The sequence below is a fragment of the Camelus ferus genome, chromosome 20, assembly GCF_009834535.1.
Source record: "Camelus ferus isolate YT-003-E chromosome 20, BCGSAC_Cfer_1.0, whole genome shotgun sequence".
In the NCBI taxonomy this organism is placed as follows: Eukaryota; Metazoa; Chordata; class Mammalia; order Artiodactyla; family Camelidae; genus Camelus; species Camelus ferus.
Window position 1 is genome coordinate 24,314,726 of NC_045715.1, and position 18,598 is coordinate 24,333,323.

At 36.9% G+C, this 18,598-nt stretch overlaps 1 protein-coding gene across 4 annotated transcripts in view; it reads left to right on the forward strand.

Annotated features, from left to right (window-relative positions):
• Positions 1-18,598, forward strand: part of KCTD20 (potassium channel tetramerization domain containing 20) — a 91,144-nt gene that overhangs the window by 56,054 nt on the left and 16,492 nt on the right. The window contains exons 1-2 of one of the 4 annotated variants that reach the window (XM_032462946.1): positions 4,330-4,490; positions 18,251-18,304. The exons of 1 other annotated variant lie outside the window; for it this stretch is intronic. The gene's annotated coding sequence lies outside the window, so the exon portion shown is untranslated. Of the gene's footprint in view, positions 1-4,329; positions 4,491-18,250; positions 18,392-18,598 lie in introns of those variants that run through there. 2 more of the 4 variants (XM_032462945.1, XM_006195300.3) reach the window with 2 other exon arrangements.

The window sequence follows — 18,598 nt, forward strand, 5'->3', positions numbered from 1 at the left end:
GTTCACAAACACTGACTTATTTCCAAGTAGACATCACAGCTCCAAATAAGCAAGAACACTTTGTTTAGGCTCCTTGTTGACAAGCAGAAGAAACCTTTCTGAATTTGCCTAGTTTTCATTATTTATCTTATTTATCTGCTTGTTTTTCATTGTCAAGGTTCTCAGAGAGCGGAGATAAGGGGCCAGGACGCAGGCTTTGGTAAACAGATTTTGTCGGTTTTTTCAGTTATTGAAAGTTTGGGGAAAGGAGGAGATGTGATTTGGGCAAAGTGAAAGAACCTCATGGTTTTCTGTGGTAACTCAGTGGGTGATTGGAATCTATTTTGTGAATGTCACTGGTTCAAATTCTAGTTTGAAGAATGTGTATTTGGGGGCTTGTCTATTTGTTTTCTTTTTCAAATGCAATTTATTTAAAACCCATATAAGGTTTAAAAAAAAACTTCCAATATTCTCAGTATTGGATTCAAGAATGAGACTTGTGTGCTGGTAAACAGAGGCAATGTGAGCAGTCAGAGATGGTGGTGGGGTTGGAAGGTCAGTGTCTGTCAACTGGTAGCAGGAGTAAAGAGAGAGAAACATATTATCAGTTTACACACAGCCTCTGCTGTAGCCCAGGGTAACGTTTCTACATTTTTTGACTCCTCCATTCTGACTGCACAAGACTTCTATTTTACAGAGGTTTATTTGATTCTTGAATCTCAAGCTGAATAGTTTATTCTTCGTACTTTTAAAAAGTCACAGAATTCTGAGATGAATTGCCCTGACACATGAGGGGAAAAGGGAGGGAGTTACTGCCCTCAAGAAAATTTCAGTGGGAAATGTTAATGAATTACTTTCCTGACCATTATTGGAATTTAACGATTAAGCTTCAAAAAATTTTTCTGGTCTCCTTATCTTTCATCATTCCACTTTACTCCTTTTCTCTAACACTCAGAATATACTCTACTTACCTACTTGACATTAACTTCTAAAAAAAGAATATCTAAATAAAATCCCGAAATTATATTACAAAGTGGAATATCTTTCAGAAGTTTTTTTAAGGCATTTATTTTTCCATTTAATTTAACCTTAATATTGCCCCAGGGAACCAAGTGAATTTCAAATAGCTCATTGTAGAGAAAATATGTTTCAGCTCTTGGGTAGGACTGGCCTCTAGCTCCAAACTTTATCTTTAAAAAATTTTTTTTATCATAAAATAAAACACGGAACCAGAAGACAACTTAAAGAAAATGTTTTCCTTAATCAGTTATTCTAAGGCAAGCACCCTTGTAATCACCACTAGGTCAAGAAACAGAACTTAGCTACCTACCCTTGGAAGCTCCTTCCATGTGACCCTTCCCAACCACAACTGTTTAGCACCACCACCACCACCACCTAATAAGTCACTTGTACAGTAAGTACTTTCACTTCCTTTTTGCTTTAATAGTTTTACCCGCCAAATGTTCTCCCCTAGACAGTATATTCTTCCCACACACACATACACACATATTTTTAAAAATTGAGATATCTTTTAAGTCTTTTTTTTTAACTTTACAATTTATCTCTTGAAGGACAGAGGCCTTTTGACCTGTAGAGTCTCCCTTAGTCAGGACGTTGTAGATTGCATGAGCATGGTGCTCTGTTCCCTATGTTTCCTACAAACTGGCATCTGGATCTCAAGTCTAGATCAGATTTAGATTCTATCCCTTAGCAGCGTTTTAGGTGATGGTGTGGTCTTCCTTCAGGAGGCACACGCTGTTTAGTTCTCTTTTTATGATCTCAGGAACTATTGGTGCATAATGCCTTTATCTATTAATTCACAGGGGGTTGCAAAATTGGGATAGTCTATCATTCTTTTTTACTTAGAAGCAGAATATTTTGATGTATATTCACTTCCCTTTATCTCCTGTTTGGTTACCCAAATAACCAAACTTAATTTTTTAAAGTTCCTTTAAAGGAGAGATCCTGTCATCATCACCTGCCTAATTCCCTTGGGGTCCTATACCTTTGGACTGTGGCTTCATGTTTGTTGAATTTGCAGATGAAACATCTCCACATGGAACTAAAGGATATACTGTAGTTGAATGTAAAGCAGACGTGTATCAATAAAGACTTAGCAGCAGATTCCAGCCACTAGAAGTTTAAAATTCTTGCTTCTCTGGTATTCAAGGTCCAGTCTTTATTTCCTGTTGGTCGTAAGCCTCTGTGACTTTCCTGAAGAGATTGTTAATGAAGGTGAATTGTCGGAAGTGAAGTAAAAAAAGATTCTTCTGAATCTATTTTGGGTCAGTATGCAGGGTTCTGACCCCCTCTAAAAAGTCAGAAATTAATTATTTACATCTATATTTGAGCACAATTTTGGACTTCCAAATAAAAGTGATTATTCTTTCAAAAAGTCCCATTTGATATGCCTGCAGTGATCTAGAGATCATACAATCTAAAGCATTTAGTGTAAAAAATTGTTTTTGCAAATTAATTATTTTGAGAAAGTTCAAAAATCTTGGGATTTGGAGGTTCTTTTTGTATTTACTACATATGATACAGTATGTAGAAAGGATAATTCATTTTTTATATGATAACTGATAATAGCTATTTTAAAATATTTTCATTCTAAGATAGAGTCAACCTTAAGTTATTTGGTTGGTGTCAACAGCTGAAGACATCTAAAGTGCCTCCTAGAAGTGCTCTGGAGTTCACGTGGAAGCAGTTAGGTGGAATTGCCATCACTCAAGGAACGTCGAACAAGAACATTACGATCAGATCATCTGAGTTCTCAGCCCACCAGCACCACTTAGTAGTTTAATGACCTTAGGTACTGTATTTGTTTATGTCTTGTTTTCCTTACTTGTCAATCTGAGTAACAAAATCTATCTCCCAGGTGTCAACCAAAAAATAATGCAGGAGGCTGCAAATAAGAAAAGAGTTTATTTGGGGTCTTAAGAATTGCAATTTGGGAGACTCAGGTTTGGGTAACCCCGAAGGAGTGTTCCTGGGAAGAAAAAGAGTAAGGGTCTTATAAAGACAAAAAGCCATGAGGTTGTGAAAAAGTTGCCTGCCAAGAACTGTGATTGACTTTGACATGAGTCACAAATATTTGTCCTTAAGGAATGATGAGTTTGTTTTAGGGTAAGGGTCTAATAAGTAGAGACAATCAAGAGTTTCTGGCAGATGTTCTGAATGACTTCACCAGGTCAAAAGGTCAGGTTCTATCCAGACTGAGCAGGCGTCTAAACACTTCTTAAGGGCCTCCTGGCACCATTTTAGAGAGCTCTCTTATCAGTACCCACTCCATTTTGATTTTCCTTTCACACACAGCTGTTGAGAAGCTGGAATCATGTAAAATATTGAGAAAACTGCTTTGTAATATTGACTGGTATAGATGTTATACTTAAGGAGACTTAACACAATCAAATGAAATGCATTGCCTTTTGCATTGGCTATTATGACAACTGAAAATTCCAGGTGGGCCAGTTTGACACTAGGTTTCATCATGCAGGTTTCAGCTGCAGATACAAATAGCTGAGAGATTCAGGTTTTGGAGATGCATTAAATTAGAAATAAAATGATAAAAAGCATATATCTGTGCTTTCTGTGACTATACATATCTCATACTCCTCCCTGATGTCTACCCAAAAAAAAGTACCAGGTCTGATATGCTATTCATTATATGAAATTTTAGACAAAAACAGAGCCTTTTAGTCTTAACTACTAATTAAAAGACACAGTAGTTAGCCTAATTCTCCAGCCTTGGGGCCAGGTTTTTGTATTTTAGAAATCTGCAGAGAAAAACCTTTCCAGAAAGGAAGAATTTGTTTCAAGACTTGTCTTGCAGGAACATCAGAAATAGCAATTTTCTTCCAGTTAATTAAAAATTAGCAATTCAACCTTGCTATATAGTATGTAGTTTCACTAAACTCATGATTTAAGAAAAATGTGTGTTTTATTCCCCCACCCCCACCCCTTTCGGTCAGAATGCACATCCAGGATAGGGGCTGCCAAGCAAAACGTGTTTAAGGTCCATTATTCTTAAGACATTCTTCCCCCAAATGTATGGAAAGATCAGGGCTCCACAATTTTCTTAAAGCATTAGCTGTCCCAGGGCTGCGCGAGCTTATTTCACAATTCAGATAACTACTAACTTTTCTGTCTTATACTTTTAATAATTGAAAGAGGGTACCCGCAGCTCAGAAATCGATATATCCTGGCTGCGCAGGCGTGGAACTGTCCTCCTTCGGACCGTGGGGCGTGACAGGAAGGAAAGGGGACACCCCGCAGCGTGCGGCCCAGGGGGCGGGCCCGAGCCCGGCCTTCCCAGCGTGCCCCGCGCGCCGAGGAGGACTCTTATTATGAAGCGCCGGATGACTCAGACGTGTGGCCGCGCGGGCCGGGGCCGGGGGGTGAGCGCCGCTCAGGCACCGCCAGTCCCCGTAGCTGCTGCTCGCGGTGCGGTGTGCGTGCGCTTCCCGGGCAGATTCGGGCTCCGAGCGCGAGAGCCGGGCCGGGAGCGTTAGGTAAGTGGCGGCGCGGGACGAGTGCGACGCGGAGACCCACAGGGCGAGTGTGGCAGCGGGACTGGCCCCAAAAGGTGCCTTTGTATCCAGGGGCAGGGGGCGGGTCTCCTCAAGACGCCGCTCGGGCGGCCGCCCGTCGGGTCGGACCTCCAGTTGAAAGGCCGCGGTGCTACAGTCATCCCGAGGGAAAACGTTGGCAGCTAGATTCCCGGCGCCCGTTTTCGTGCCGAAGATAAAGCCTGATAATCCGAGGAAGAAGGGAGATCGCCTTATGTGGAAATGGTCAACACAGTCGTGGGGACAGCTCAAGTATAAACTTGACTGTTTTCTGCAGTCCTTTGGTGTTTTTATCCCAACAGAAGTGAGATGATGGCGTGCTTATTGATAAAACCTTTGCAGGCGCGTTTTTTTCTGGCAATTAATTGAATTCATTAAAAATTAGGTAGTTGGTCCGACTTCCTCCCAACCTCTGTCTGGAGCAGACAGTGCATTTTGCTCGCTCTTTGTACCCCTGCTTCAAAATCTTGCTTCTCTGCCACCCACAAATTAGTAGCTTTCATCAGTGCCTCTGACTGCAGAAGTGCTGGGGGAGCCTGAACCGGTAATTTTCTTTTAAATAAAACCTTACTTTTTATACCAAGACAGTTTCTTAAGATTTACAAAACTAGTTCTGCACTATTTAAAAAAAAAACCAAAACTTCTATTTTGGAGTTGGTGATTCTTTTTGAAAATTCCTGGATTGAACTGGTTTATTTTTAAACAAGAAACCAGTGAACAAACTAACAGGATAAGGTTGTAAGGAACTGTTTATGAAAATGCATTTTCCAGGCCCTTTAATTGTGCCCCCTGGTAGCTGTTAAACAAGCTGCAGCTGTTACCTGAGAAATTTTGGTTTTTTTAATGGTCTCCAAAACAAAGCGTTGTAGTTACGGCAGTTGAATGTGATGAATTAAGTCAAAGATCTTCACCCTCAACTCCTCCTCACCCTTACCCCCCCCAAAAAATTCTGGGAGAGTAGTTCTCAAACATGTAAGTTTGCTCCTTAAAAATGCCAGTACCTTTTTTTTTTTTTAAGAGATAGAGATAGACACATTGTAATTGACTGTATTTCAATTAAAAAATAAATAAAATTAAAAATGCCAGTACCACTCCCATAAATTTGATTCCAGAGATCAACGGTGGGTCCCTGACTGCATTTTAAGCAAGCATCCTCTCCCTTGGTCTGTCATTGTTGATGCAGGAACCACATTTTGAGAAAAACCACCATAGGGCTGGCCTGAGAATTTTTAGAACTGCCTTTCTTATCCCATTGTTGATTTACTCTCTTCTGCTTCCCCAACCAATCATAAGCCAAGAAGGTCTGACATCCCTGGAAGGAAATTTTAGGAAAGACAGTGTTTTTCTTGGACTCTGACACCAGAGTAGGAAATACTTTCATACATACTCTGATACTGCCTTAAAGATAGTCCATGCCTATCAATATGTCCTTTTTACCTTCTGGGAGCTGCTTGCAGCATCATCAGCATGTAAGCAATACAGTTAGGCCAAATCTTCCCCCCTCCACCCCCAACTAATTCAGTCTCCTCCTTACAACCAGGGCAGCCAATGCCATGTAATTCCCATAGCCTTGAGCTCTCAGATTTACTGGTATGTAGCAGTACCGGTAGCATTTAGGAGGGCTCTCAGTCCATCTCAACATTAATTCAGTCATCAGGTATCCCAGTAATGCCTGTTGTGTGCAGAGCACTGTAGTAGGCCATTTTAGCAACAACAATGCACAGATGGCGCAGAGCTGGGTTACTCCCTCGAGGGCTGGATAACCTCTGCTGCCAAAAGCTTTTTCTGTTTCTTAGTGTATCTTTAAGCAGATGTGTAGGGATGAGGTTAGAGATGGGTTGTGTATTTCTGACCTTTTTCTGTCTTTGGTTTCTTTTTCTTTTTTTTAATGTCTCATTTCTTTCTTATTAATCTTTTTCTGTTGATTCACAAAATGTCACATCTTTCATTCTGTAGCCCTGGGCTTCCTAATTACAGTGTTATCTTCTGCTCCTGAATCTGAACATGCCTGCCCCTCCTTGGCTAACTTGGAGTAAAAAGTTTAGGGAAATTATTGGAATATTGAATGATTTCTAGTTGGAAGACCCAGAGTCATGGAAATAGGAGGCTTAGAGGTATAAGGGAACCTATTACAAATTTATCTAGTGCAGTCCTCTCATCTTTCAGATCAGGAATCAGAGAACAGAGTAAGGACTCCTGGCTCCTAGCCCAGTGTTTTTCCCATTAAAATCATCTCAAGAAAAATGCTTCAAAAATGGAAGAGGTTTAGAGAAATTCAGTTGTAAGTAGATGAAGAAAATGGGGAGACTTTCACATGAGTACAAAAGCAGTATTATCTGGAAAAAATGAAGACTGAAGGAGAATGTGATCTAACCACATAAAAAAGAGTGGGAATACTAAAGTAGGAAACTCTGAAGCTTGAAATAAGTAATAAAAGAACATGAAAGAGCAAATAGTTATCTTGTAATCCCAAGAGATGTTATGAACTCAGCTTTTTAAAAAAATTCAGTAAAGGTTAAGATAAGAATATTGGTGAATTTTTATTAAATATTAGATGTTTGAGCAATGTCCAGAATCTTTTGAAGTTGTCACATAACTGTACTACTGTCCTTACCAAAGTTATTAGGTATATCTGTGGGAGACAGAATGTAAGACTGATCTACCTACTAATCTGACTCAATATACTTATCTTATGGGAAATGAGATTACTGAACAGTATAGGCATTTCCAGAATAGTAGGAAGAAGGACGGGTGAAAGAAGAGGACCTTTTGCTGTTTTTTGCTTAGAGTCCCCAAATTAGACATTCTTGGATTGTTCTTGTATATTCATGAAAGTTGAATTAGAAATAGTAAGGACTTAATTAGTAGACATTGTTATGCATCAGACACTGCTAAATGTTTTTACATCTATTGTGTCATTTATTGTTTCCATTTTATAGCCAAGGAATCTAAGACACAAAGAGCATAAGCTTGCCCAAAGTCATACACCTAGTAAGTGGCAGAGCAAGTGTTCAAACTTAAACTGACTCCAAAGCCATTAGGATTTATGCTTAATAGTGCCTCATTATACGTCATTCGGTGGTGGTTAAGAATGTGAGCTTTGGAGCCAGTTTTTCCTGGGTTTGAATCCCAGCTCCTTCATTTACTAGCTCAGATATTCATCAGTTTCTGTGTCTCTGAAATAGAGATGGTAATGGTATCTCTACTTTAGAGGGTTATTAGGATTGAGTTAATTCATGTAACAATTTTTAGAACTGTTCCTGACCATTATAAGTTCTCAGGAGATGCTGGTGGTTAATTGTTTTTTAAAATATTTTCATTTAAGGTACTGTTTTCTTTAGATTCAGATTGTCCTTTCCAGTGTTGAAATATTAAGGCTTTTATGATAAGTGTAGATATAAAGTAAACTTTATCTCTGTTCTTACTATAACACAGGAAGGGCCTTACTAAGGTTTTGAAAAACACTGGAATATAGTGGAAAGATCTGTGACACATTTGGGTTAAGATTATTAAAGAAAGTTCACCTTCCTTAGAATAAAACAGTTAACAATTTACATTTATATAAAGATCAGTCTATACCTTAAAACTATAAAAATCCTTACACATGTTTGCCATAAATCTCTTTTTGGTGGGACAGGGTGAAATTTAATTTTTGCAGTTGTATCTGTGTATTAGTTTGCTAGGACTGCCATAAAAAAGTATCACAAACTGTGTGACTCAAACAACAGAAAATTTCCAATTCTGGAGGCTGGAAGTCCAAGTTCAAGGTTTTGTCAGGGTTGGTTTCTGAGGCCTCTCTCCTTTCTTGTAGTTGGCTGCCTTCTACCTGTGTCTTGACATGGTGGGTCTTCCCTCCCTGCCTGTGTCCTGGTCTCCTCTACTTAAAAGGACACCAGCTGTATTGGATTAGGGGGCCCTAATCTTAATCACCTCTTTAAAGACCCTGTTTTTAGTCACATTCTGAGGATTTAGGTTAACAGACTTCATGTGAATTTTGAGGGAACACAATTTAATTTACCTAATAACAGTCTGTTTAGAGAATTATATGCCAGGTAATCTGAATGTTCCGTTGCCTTTACTGTTGAATGCCTTGTGCGCTGGGACTCATACGGCATCCTTCATCCTGTGCCTGCTTACCTAGCCTACCTTCCACCTGTTCCTTGGAACCATGCTTGCTGTTGAGTATCCTAAGAAACAAGCACACCATACCTTTGCATTAAGTCGTGTTGGATTTAAAGCTACCAGGATTATTCTGTCATCCTATTGAATAATCTACTTGAGAAGCTATTTCTTGTATTTAACCTAAATTCCTAATTTGTCTGGTATTTCTAATGTTTCTCCTTTAATCTAGATGGAAAAATATCAAAATCTCTTTAGTAATATATATGTATATAGTTATAGATGCAGTAATATATAATTTTCTTAAACTTTAAAAAATTTCTCTTAAACTGTTTTAAGCTTTAAAAAAAAATCCAGCATTTTCTTGAAGAGTTCTGTTTTTAGAGCTACATTTTCCTTTTTTCTTGTTTTAAGAGTAATAATACATTCATTTTACAGACTTTGGAATATTCAATAAAATTTTTTTTTAAAAGATCACATACGAGCCTGTAATTAAGGGAGAATAATTATTAATATTTTCAGTCTTTTTTCTATGACTATATTGTTTTAGCCTGCCTTTTTTAAACCTAGTTTAGCAGTACTCTTTCTTGCTATTTCAATTATTCTAAAACATTTTTTTAGTCTTTTAACGTAGTGAATTACATTAATTGATTTTAGAATGTTAAGCTAATCTTTGTCCTAATGTAGTATCCTTTTCAATGTATCTGAATTTGATTTTTTTTAATAATTTGTTTAGGACTTTTAGTTTATGCTCATGAGAAAAAGTGGCCTGTAATCCTTTTTGGTAATGACTATGTCAAGTTTTGGGTCAGTGTTATGCTGGTCTTATGTAATTTGGATATATTCCCTCTTTTTCTCTTCTCTGGAAGAGGCTGCATAAGGTTGATGTAATTTCTTTCTTAAAAGTGTGGAAGGATTTGCTGGTCAAGTCATTTGGTCAGGAAATCCTTAAGGGAAGGTTTTAATTATGGATTATGTTTCTGTGTAGAATTTACATATCATCAGAATAATGTAGATCATCTGTCTACTTGTGGGTAAACACACACACATACATTAAGATACTTGTTGCAGGGAGTTGGCATATAGGATTGTGGAGACTGGACTAGGCCAGCAGGAAGGGCAGGCTGGGACTCTTGGGCAGGAGTCGAAGCTGCATTCCACAGTCAGATTTCTTCCTCCTCAGAGAAACTTCAGTTCTGCTCTTAAAGCCTTTCAATTGAGTGGATCAGTTCTACCCAGATTATCTAGGATAATCTCCCTTCCTTAAACTAAAATGATTATAGACTTTAATCACATCTACCGAATACTTTCACAGTAACACCTGGCTTAGTGTTTGGTTGGATAACCAGGACAGTAGCCTCGCCAGGTTGACATATGAAACTGACCATCACAGCTTCTCTGAAGATTCAGTCTTTTGAGTCTTGGCTACCTTACTAGTTGTCTAATGCCTTCAAACAGATTTTTTTCCTGTTTCACCTGTCCCATTCAGATGGATGAATTATTCCAGGGGACAGGACTTAACCAGTGCATGGAAGTCATGGTGGGTGCAGGGAAGGAAGGCAGACTTCAGCTCAGCACGAGAAAAAAAATTTTCCCCCAGGAATTGCTGTCTGATTGCTGTCCATTGCTCCTACGGTGAGCTAAGCAGGAGACTTATTTTGGGATATTCTTAGGTAGACTGGACTGAACTGGTAGAAGAAATGTTTTTCTAGTCCTAGAAGGTGATTGGGTTCCAGATTTGTTTTTGGAAATTTATGATTATAAAATTGTGGGGCATTGGGAACCCATCATAAAGTTACCAGCATTTTAGGACATTAAAAAAAAATTCTGGCTATCATTTTCTGTCACCATTATTTTATAAAAGAAAAGACATTTAACATCAAAAAAGCAGTAAAGATACAATTTAAGTACCAAGAAAGCATTATACTAACATCTATCATAATTCTTCAATTCACCTTTCTAATATTTTTGAAATAGGATTTATCTTAAAATCACGTATACATTTAATATGACAGTGCTACTTATTCCTAAAATGCTGTTATTAGATTGATGATGTCTTAGTCAATGTCCGATGTCTTAGAACTGTGATAATAGTGTGTGTGCTGCATTATTTATATTGTCCTCATTTTTGCTAAGAATCAGTGAAAACTTTTGACACAAATTGATGGTCCTTGAACCATCTCCTGATACAGTGATTTTGGATTGTCTGCAGAATTTTCGATGTGTGTTCTTTTGCCTCAGTACTTGAAGCCTGGCTCCACTGTTTATTAACTATGTGACTGTGGGAACTTTCCTTAACCTCTTCCTCAGTTTCCTCATCTATAAATGGGGGTAAAATACCACCTACTTCATGAAGTTTTTTCTGAGTATTAAGTAACATTTATAAAATACTTAGAATAGGATGTAGTGCACGATATATGTTAAATCACTAAAGTTTAAGTTAAGATGGGATGTTTGTGGTCATTTGACATATTGAAGAATCTCAACTGATTAATTTGTAATTCTAATGTAAACTGTGTTCTTGAGTAATTACGTTTTGGTTTGATTATTGGTTTAAGGATGTAAGAAAACTTTGCTGTTTGAGAGTGTTGCAATATTTAAGAACTTCTTGAGATATACCAGATTTATGAGTTTAATTCTTTAGGATTTACTAGAGTTTTGTTTTGAGTACTTAAAGATTTGCTTGGTAGAAAATTCAAGTGCTAGAATAAGAAATATATTAAGATTATAAGTATAGTTTAAAATGTTTGATGGAAATATCAAACTTAGGATAGTAATAGATTCAACAATATTGTCTTGTTTTATATTTTAAACTAAGTGAGTAAAAGAGTTATTGTTCTTTTTGTTTAATAATTTTTTAAATTAGGTAATTTGATTGATAAAGTTGTAAAGGAAACTGTTTAAGGGTCTTTAGACAGTGATAAATTGAATGGAAAATCTTAAGTCTTAATTTAAATCCAAGTCACTGTAATGTCTTTTCTGTGGTGTTCTTGGACATAAGTTATATTGACGAAAAGATACTAACAGCAGTAAGTTAGGAGTGTCATGTGGAGAAGACAGGAATGTATATCCGAGCAATTACAATCTTGTCACTACTGTCCTTGTGCTTTTATCTGCCAGCCTATAAACCTGGCCTTAGCAATTCATAGAGAAGGAAGGAGGAGGGATGTGGAATCAGAGGCATTTCAGCTTTTCCATGGAATTGGAATGCCCTCTTCTCTCTTGCATCTCTTGTTAAGGCTTTCTTTCAAAGTAGAAATAAGGAAGAGAAGTGGTTCTGACAACGTATATCTTCAAATGTTATGCTTTGCCCAACTTATGTAGTTTTTTGCCTTAAGTTCTATTTTGTAGCCTATCAGTATAGTTTCACCAAGCTCTTTTTTGGGTATTTGCCTCTTTTTTCCATCCTTTGCCCATTTTTCTGCTGGGTTAGTTTTCATGCATTTTCAGTAAGCCTTCAGTGAGTATTGTGATCATAAATCTTTGTAGCCTGTTGCAAATACAAATTTTCAAGTTTGTTTTTCTTTATAGGATCCTTTGCCATAAAAAATTTGAAAGTCTTTTTATAGTCAGATTTGCCTTTCTCTTTTTTAGCTTTTGAGATTTTGGTCTTGATTAAAAAGGCCTCCCTACTCTAAGATTATAATCTGGTAGAATATTCTAAAAAAGAATATTGTTATGATTCAATCTCTCATTCATGAAATGAAAGGATATACTAGATAAGTTGTTCCCAAACATAGCCAGTCCACAGGATCAGCTAAGGAGTTTTTTAAAAATTCACATTCTTGGATCCCACTCTTGATCTACTAAATCAGAATCTCTGCGGAATGGGGCCCAAGAATATGTTTTTAACAAGTTCCCCTAGGTGATTCTGATTTTCAGCTACATTTGAGAACCACAGGACAAAATAATCACTAAGGTCTCTTCTGATTCTAAAATATCAATTTTCTGTATTATATAACTCTTGTGTTTTGCATTCTCAAACACTAGATTGTAAGTTCTTTTTAACTCTTTATTGTTAGTATTATTGATGTTATAATTTTAAACTAGTTTATGGAGGAAGATTTTCAATATGAGGGAAAAGATACAGTACTAATATAAAATACCTAGATGGGTGGGAATAGCTCATTGGTAGAGTCCATGCTTGGCATGCACAAGGTCCTGGGTTCAATCCCCAGTACCTCCATTTAAAAAAAAAAAGAAAAAAGAAAAACCATAGTGTTGAATTTGAGTTGAAAATAGCTACATAAACTCATGGATGTTTAAAAAAAAATCCCCAACTTTGCCTACTGAAGTGACCTAAGCAATGACACCCCAGTAGCTATGAAGAACCCTAGTGCTCAGATCCTAAGTGCCTTTGTCCACTTAAAGGAACAGAGTTTCCAGGGAGAAATGGCTGATTCCAGGTCTAGGGCAGAGATGGTGAAAGGTGAGCTTGGAAAAATCTTGTACAGGAAGTAGCCTCAAAAGCCAATAGAATTGTGTTTAAATGACACAGATGAAGAGTTGAAGGGAACCCCATTAGCCACATTTGGGACAATTTGAAAAAAGTGATGGTAATGGATTGTAATACACTAGGTTAAAACAAATCTTCGAGTTCATAATGATATTTAAAAAGGAAAACAACGTGGGAGTGAAGTATTTCTACTTCACAGAAGAATGCTAGACAATAAATGTAGGAGGAATGATAAAATAAGAAAGTCATTTTTGTGATTGCAAATGTAATAATTGATTCAGGCAAGAATCATTAATAGATGCTGAAACCGCTGGGTGAAAAGTTCTTGAGAGACAGGGTATTCTGTCTCTCTTTACAGTGAGAGACCTATAGTCACCACTTTAACCAAGTTATCAAACTTATCCCCTATATTGGAGTAACCTGGGGTTGTGTCTGTGATGTGATGGCAATTGGAAGCACACAGCTGCCATCTGTATATATACATATTCTTGTTTAAGGAAATTTAACTTGTGTCTAATCACGTGGAAACAGACAAACGCAGGATGTTAAAACTGCGCCTAGACTTTATTTTTTTAATTTGTATTTACTTTTATTTTACTTTTTAATTGAAGTTTAGCTGATTTGCAATATTGTCAGTTTCAGGTGTACAGCAAAGTGATTCAGTTATATATATATATATTTCAGATTATTTTCCATTACAGATTATTACAAGATACTGAATATAGTTGTCTGTGCTATACAGTATAAACTTGTTTATCTATTTTACATGTAGTAGTATCTGCAAACCTCAAACTCCCATTTTATCCCTTCCCACCCCTATTCCCCCTTGGTAACCATGAGTTTTTATGTCTGAGTCTCTCTGTTTTGTAAATAAGTTCATTTGTGTCTTTTTTTTTTAAGATTCCACATATAAGTGATATATGGTATTTTTCTTTCTCTTTCTGGCTTACTTCACTTAGAATGACAGTCTCCAGGTCCATCCATGTTACTGCAAATGGCATTATTTTATTCTTTTTTATGGCTGAGTAGTATTCCATTGTATAAATATACTATGACTTCTTTATGCTATGAACATTGAAGTATATGTATCTTTTTGAATTAAGAGTTCCCTTTTGATATATGCCAAGGAGTGGGATTGCTGAATCATATGGTAAATCTATTTTTAACTTTTTGAGCAATCTCTATACTGTCTTCCATAATGGCTGCACCAAACTACATTCCCACGAGTAGTGTAGGAGGGTTCCCTTTTCTCCACACCCTCTCCAGCATTTATTCTTTGTGGACTTTTGAATGATGGCCATTCTGACTGGTGTGATACCTCATTGTAGTTTTGATTTGCAATTTGCATTTCTCTGATAGTTAGTGATATTGAGCATTTTTTCATGTGCCTATTGGCCATTTGTGTGTCTTCACTGAAGAATTGCTTGTTTAGGTCTTCTGCCCATTTTTTGGATTGGGTTTTTTATTGTTGTTGTTAAGTTGTATGAGCTGTTTATAGATTTTGGAAATTAAGTCCTTGTCATTTGCATCATTTGCAAATATTTTCTCCCATTCCGTAGGTTGTCTTTATGTTTTGATGATGGTTTCTTTTTAGATCTATACTGTGCTATATGCCAAAATAAATTCCATATGGGTTAAAGATTAAATGTAAAATTAAAAAAACACTGAAATCAGTTGAGTAAAATTTGGTACAACCATACAATAAAATATTGTGTACCTTGGAGATGGTGTAAGAGTATGATTAATGACATATAGCCAAGTTCATAGTATGTTGAGAATACAGTACAGTAGTATTTACAGCAGAATTTCAAAATTGTAAAAAAGAAAACTAAAAGGAATAATATATTTATCTATGCTTAGAAAAGTTTGGAAGAAGAATTACAGGTGTTTTTTGGTGTTTTTTTTTTTAACTTTTTTTTGTGGGGGGAATTAGATTTTTATTTTAATGGAGGTACTGGGGATTGAACCCAGGACTTTGTGCATGCTACGCACGGACACTACTACTGAGCTATGTTCTCCCCCGAATTATGGGTGATTTTTATCTTTTTTCTATTTTCTACCAGGAATAATGAACATATACTACCCTAGTGCAGAATTATTGTTTCTTTCTTTCTCCTTCCTTCCTTCCTTTCTTTCTTTTCTGCTGGAGTAAAAGAGCTAAAAAAGACAGCTTGGCAGGAGAGGGGGAAGGTATGGTTTGTTCCTGAGGGAAAAATGAAAAGGCACAGGTCAGATGCAAGTAAAGAGTTAGACAGTTGAGGCAAAAAATAATGTAAAGAATTCCAAAAGCAGTACAGTGTGTCATTTCAGTGAATCAAAAAGAGAATGGTAGTTAGTATAATCTTGTTTATCTATTCTACATATGCCTGTCAGTATGAACAAATTACGAACTCCTAGTCTGTCTTTTCCCACCCCATGACTTTTTAAATGATCACATCAAGCTGAGCTGTCATATTTCATTTATCCAAATAGCAAAGATAAGAAAGATTGAAACACTGAATGTTAGCAAGAGTTCTGGAGAATGGATGCTCCATGCTGCCAGAAGGAGTGTAAATTGGTATATTTATAGGGGACAGTCTGGCAGTACATATCAAAATTTAATTATCTTTTTCCATAACAATTTTACTTCTGGGAGTTTATTCCAAGGACATAATGGAGTAGATGCCCACAGAGGTGTGCAAAGATTTTACCATAACTTTGTTGATTTTTGAAGTATTTATATCTTTCTGTATTGACTGAAATTTTTTTTTCATTGAGTATATATTGCTTTTTATAAGCAGTAAAGAACCAGTGTTATTTTTATTTATGGAAAAATATAACCACTCTATCACAAGATCCTGTTTTTATTGAAGTACAGTTGATTACAATGTATCACAGTAGTCTCTCATTACCACCATAACTCCTATTTGATAAGAACTGGAGCAGCAGTGACCCTGGAAACTGCTGGTTTTCTCTTTGATTTCTGACAAGCAATAGAAGGAAGAACTTCTAGAATCAGTAATAGAAGAAAGGCTAGATGATTTGGGGGAAGCAGTGTGATTGGATGAAAAGAATATGGGAATCAAAGGACCTAGACTTGGAGTCTATCTTTGCCTCCTGGCTAGAATTGTGATTAGGGCAAGTTGCTAACCTTTCTAAAGTTTATTTTTGTTTTTCAGCAGTGAAATGAGGATAATTACAGTCTCTCTCCTGGGGTTGCTCCAGTATCAAATGAGATTAGATTTGTAAAAGTGCTTTGCAGATCTGTGGTTTGGGAATAGCGATAGTTAACACTGATCGAGTGCTATGTGCTGTGCGTTGTACTAAGCACTTTAAGTGTATTGTCGCATTTATTCCTTACATCAGCTCTGTGGTTAGTAGTTACTACTCTCTCTTACAAGTGAGGAAGTTGAGGTACAGACTTAGGAACCTGCCCAGGGCCACAGTTACAGGAGGTAGAGCCATAATGGAAAGTCATACTTGGGGAGAAATGTAGCAAGAGTTCTCTAAGAAGCATTCATCTCATCGGTCTGCCAGAGTTCTCTGAGGAAGACAGCAAGTGTGGGGGAAAGGAGAACCCAGTGGAAATAACTTACTAACAGAGGTCTCTTATTTGCTAAATTATTACGGGTTTGGGGACATATGGGAGGAAAACTATGAGATTTAGAAATGTTATGAATAGATTTTATATGGTCTTCATCCTGGAATAGTCTCACTCAATATTTTTAGAAATAAACTGGAAAAAGGAAAACCAGAAAGTCTTAAACTGTCAAAAAACAATTTCTTCTGAGATGGGAACATTAGGGGCATGTTTGCGAAGGCCATGAATAGAACCACTGTGGAAACACTTTACTGGAATTTATTTTAAAAAATATATGTCCACAGTATAGTTTGAAGATGTCAGCCTCTGTGACTACTATCAGTTAATAATATCCTAGAAGGTGATCTTGTAGAAATTTTAGACTGTATCTGTCACCTCAGTTGTCTCTCCCCTCATCTTCACCCCTTTTAAACCTATTCCCAGAGATCCTGGGTATCACTAGAGAGCATAGGTAAAGCAAAACTGGAAAACCTGTTCACCTTTAACAGAACACATTAGCAGAGTTCTTGTTACTGTGCATTAAGAAAAAGCATAGTGGAACTAGACCACAGTCAATGACAGGCAGTTAAACTAGTTGAATGTAGTGGTTTTCACAGAAGAACAGAAGGAAAGGACTAGGATTTGTCAGTCTGGAATGAAAGTTTGACAAAGATGTAATTTAAGTTTGGAGTATAGACGGAGAGTAGATTGGCTCATTTACCAAATTCTGTGGCATCCTACCTCATTTTCACCACTCAGCTTTTACACAGAGGAGACCTGGCTCTGAAGTATAAAAGGATACTGCCTTTTAAAAAAATCATACCCTTGTATCATTAACAGTCTGAAAGCATTATGCTTTTGAGATATATCCATGTTAAGTTTGATTGCCCCCAACCCCATTCCAACTAGATTTTCAAAATCTAAATAGTTCTTTGGCAAGATACTGAATTAATTACACAGATCACATTTCCATTATCTTATTTTCTTCATAAATAATTGATTAGAGGAAATTGTAAGTAAAAAGAGGTCATTTTGAATTAATACTTCATTATGTTCTAGAGAGAAATCAGTGTATCCTTTTTAAGATGCAAAGAATATGTGGAGAAAATTCCACTATCAAAGATTATATGCAGGTTTTCCAAGGTGAATAGATTGCAATGCTAAATGGTTTTGCTGTTTCAGGTCAGTAAAATCAAGACTTAAAATAGGGGCCTTTACGGGAGGCCCATGAAATAAATAATAAAACATACTTGTGTAGCTCTTAGAGAGTTTAAAGATGCTTTCACATACTATGTGGAAGTGATGCTTGAGTGGGCTTGCTGGATGTTCAGTTCTTTGCTTCACAGCTATATAGTCTGAGTTCCACTATTAATATATTTCTAACTCCTAGTTCTTTTCTGAAGCAGTCTCTTCAGTTACTATTAGGTGTACCAGGGGTGTCATGGTCCTTTTGTTCTTGAAGCTGTATGCTGCTGTGACTTTTAGAATGGTGTTGGCCACAAATAGTTTTGTAGCAATAGAGAACTATATTGTTGAAGTGCTTTGCTTATTTCTTTTTTTTTTTCTTAGATCTGTTCTGAGGACCAGGATTCATTTGGGGGATGGTTACAGAATGGAGCCATGGTAGGCAATGAAAATATACATTCAAAGTTGCATGAAACATCCATCCTGGAAGAGGAGCAGGCCCCTATGTGTAGACTGGTTGCTCTGGTGTGTGTTGAAGAATTTGGTGTCAGTTTATGTCTTAGATTTCATAGGTCAAGAGTTTTGATCTATCATTCTAGAATTACAGAGGAATTAGTTTATAGGGGACTTTGGGAAATGTTGGATTAGGTGATTTCTTAAAGTGTGTGCCATTAAGCATTAATCCTGAGATGGTTACTTGAAAGGAGTTCTTAAGCCAAATTCATTTGGGAA